This window comes from Aphelocoma coerulescens, unplaced genomic scaffold (assembly GCF_041296385.1).
Source record: "Aphelocoma coerulescens isolate FSJ_1873_10779 unplaced genomic scaffold, UR_Acoe_1.0 HiC_scaffold_99, whole genome shotgun sequence".
Lineage (NCBI taxonomy): Eukaryota > Metazoa > Chordata > Aves > Passeriformes > Corvidae > Aphelocoma > Aphelocoma coerulescens.
Window position 1 is genome coordinate 1 of NW_027184079.1, and position 3465 is coordinate 3465.

Consider the following 3465-nt stretch of genomic DNA (forward strand, 5'->3'; position numbering starts at 1 on the left):
TCCTCCCAGGGAACGCTGGAAGAGAAATAGGCAGCAGCACAAGTAGCTGCAAGTGGAACTTTCTGTTTTAAAACGCTAACGTGAATCCGGAAACAAGCGAGTGACAGCCAGGCTTCCTCTTGCAGCCTGTGCGATGCACACACCAGCTCGGTGCTCTGCCCTCATTCTTTAATGCTCTTCGTACCATGTCGCGCTTTCATTCTGCCGGAGTCGAAGCGTCGTCTACTTCTCGCCCAGAGAGCACGGTGCCAGCGGAGAAAGGCTCCAGAAAAACGCTCCAGGCTGCTGATTCTTCCCAAACACACCAGGGCTATGCACTTTCCTTCGCAGCGCTAAGTAGCATCACATTCTGTTTGCGTTGGAGCCGGAATGCAAAGGGAAAGATTCTCGGTTACGTCTCACTCAGCGCCCAGTTTTAGGTCACCAAGCTTACCCGGAGCTTACCCGCGACGCGTGGAAATTGGTATTTGCACCATATTCAAGTGGTAGCTTTCTTTCCTTTACAGCCTGCAGAGCGCCGTCAGATCGCGGTGCTCTCTGCACCTGCCTTCTCCCTTCCAAGTACCACCGCGCACCTTACAGCCTTGCAGGAAGCAAAGACGTGGAGAGATGTCTCGCAGAGAAGATCGTGCAAAGACGAAAAGATGTTCTTCTTTGCTTTTCCTCGTCGCCCAGATTGTGGTGCTCTACTGAAAGCGTGGGCTAACGAATGGCTAATCTAGCATGTGCTTCCCTTCTAATGCATTTCGCTGAGCGAGAGCTGAGGAAAATCCTTGCACTGTACACTATGGATGCGTGCAGTAGACACGCAGAAGAGCGGCACAGCTCATAACCATCGCACACTCCAGCCCAGAGCTCTGGGGCTGCGTTCTTCTCAATTTCCGGCGCTGGACAGAACTGAGACATTGAGCTTTGGCTCTCTTTAGTGTGTGTACTGCACGCATCCAGAGCGCGCTGTGCACAGATTCTCCTCAGCGCTACGTGCAAGCACAGACTTTCTGCTTCGCAGAGCCCAACTGTCCGCCGAAGCTCTCGCTCAGAGAAATGTGTCAGGAGAGAAGCACTTGCTGGATTAGCCTTACACTGGCCAACAGTTCCAAAGAAGCACCATAGTCTTCTTGCGAGAAAGGATAATAAAACACATGTATTGTCCCAGCAAAGTTCTCTGTGCTAGCCGAAGCCGAGAATCTTTCCCTTAAGATTAAGACCACAACGCAGACAGCATTTTGTGCTACTTAACGCTGAGAGGGATAGCCCAGGCGTGTTTCGGCAGAGGCAGAAGCCCGGAGCGTTTCTCTGCCGGCACCGTGCTCTCAGGCGAGAAGTAGACGACGCTTCGACTCCGGCTGAATGAAAAGCGCGACATGGTACGAAGAGCATACGAATGAGGGCGCAGAGCACCGAGCTGGTGTGCGCATCGCACAGGCTGCAAGAAGAAGCGTGGCTGCCGCTCGCTTCTTTGCGGATTCACGTTAGCAGTTGAAAACAAAAGTTCCACTTGCAGCTACTTGTGCTGCTACCTATTTCTCTTCCAGCTTTCCCTGGGAAGAATTGTGCTGCGAGAGTGAATAACGTGACGGCACGTCTATCTGAGAAGGAAGCTCCCGAGCCGCAGTGTGTTGTGCTCAGTTTCAAGGCTGCTTGGAGAAGGGGGTACTTGAAGACCGCCTTCTATCTCGACGCGTCCTACTGCGTGTGCTCCAGCTGCATGGACGCTGCAGCATTGAAGGTGTAAGAAACTTCTTCTGGCCTGATAGTGTGATAGAGTGCAACGGCTACGCCTTACTTTGTGAACCATCCAGAGCATTCTCAGCTGAATCTGCTTGTGAAGCAGCTCTTGGCTGGACATTTGAAATTCGGTCCACTGAGTACGTTAACGCGGTGCCCAGCTGCTTCGTTCTTCGCCTTCTGCCGTCTGGACAGAACTGAAGCCCAGCGATGGCTTTGAGTTTTGCCGCTCTTCAGCATGTGTACTGCACGCATCCGCAGTGTGCTGTGCAAGGATTTTCCTCAGCTCTCCCTCAGCGAAATGCATCAGGTGAGAAACACTTGCTGGATTAGCCTTTCGCTGGCCATGGCTTTCAGTACAGCACCACAATCTGGGCGACGAGGAGGAGCAAAGAAGAACATCTTTTCGTCTTTGCACGTTCTTCTCTGCGAGACGACTATCCGCGTCATTGCTTCCTGCAAGGCTATATTCTGCGCAGTGGTACTTGAAAGGGAGAAGGCAGGTGCAGAGAGCACCGCGATCTGACGGCGCTCTGCAGGCTGTAAAGGAAAGAGGGCTGCCACTGGAATGTGTGCAAACACAAGTTTCCACGAGTCGCGGGCAAGCTCTGGGCGTGCTTGTTGACCTAAAACTGTTCTCTGTGCCCGACATTGCTGAGAATCTTTCCCTTTACATTTGGACGACAAGAAAAGACCGAAAGTGCTGCTGTATGTCGCTGCGAGAAAAGTGCATAGCCCTGGTGTGTTTCGGAAGGGCAGTCGGCTGGGGCATTTCTCTTCCTGCACCGTGCTCTCCGGGCGAGAAGTAGACGACGCTTCGACTCCGGCTGAATGAAAAGCGCGACATGGTACGAAGAGCATACGAATGAGGGCGCAGAGCACCGAGCTGGTGTGCGCATCGCACAGGCTGCAAGAAGAAGCGTGGCTGCCGCTCGCTTCTTTGCGGATTCACGTTAGTAGTTGAAAACAAAAGTTCCACTTGCAGCTACTTGTGCTGCTACCTATTTCTCTTCCAGCTTTCCCTGGGAAGAATTGTGCCGAGCTTTATGCTTCGAGATGCAGAGATGACAGTGGTAGATGCAGCGGAGAATGGAAATAAAGAGTGCAGCGGACAGTTTACAGTGCTTTACGTGAGGCAAAGGAAAAGGTTTGCTCAGCAGTGCTTTTTACTTCTGGAGCATTTTGCTTTGGTAGCACCTGCTGCTAGTGGGCAACGGAGCTGCGAGAGTGAATAACGTGACGGCACGTCTATCTGAGAAGGAAGCTCCCGAGCCGCAGTGTGTTGTGCTCAGTTTCAAGGCTGCTTGGAGGAGGGGGGTACTTGAAGAACGCCGTCTATCTGGACGCGTCCTACTGCGTGTGCTCCAGCTGCATGGACTCTGCAGCATTGAAGGTGTAGGATACTGCTTCTGGCCAGGTAGTGTGATGAATGGAAACGGCTGCGCCTTACTTTGTGAAGCAGCCAGAGCATTCTCAGCTGAATCTGCTTATGAAGCAGCTTTTGGCTGGACATTTGAAATTCGGTCCACTGAGTACGTTAACGCGGTGCCCAGCTGCTTCGTTCTTCGCCTTCTGCCGTCTGGACAGAACTGAAGCCCAGCGATGGCTTTGAGTTTTGCCGCTCTTCAGCATGTGTACTGCACGCATCCGCAGTGTGCTGTGCAAGGATTTTCCTCAGCTCTCCCTCAGCGAAATGCATCAGGTGAGAAACACTTGCTGGATTAGCCTTTCGCTGGC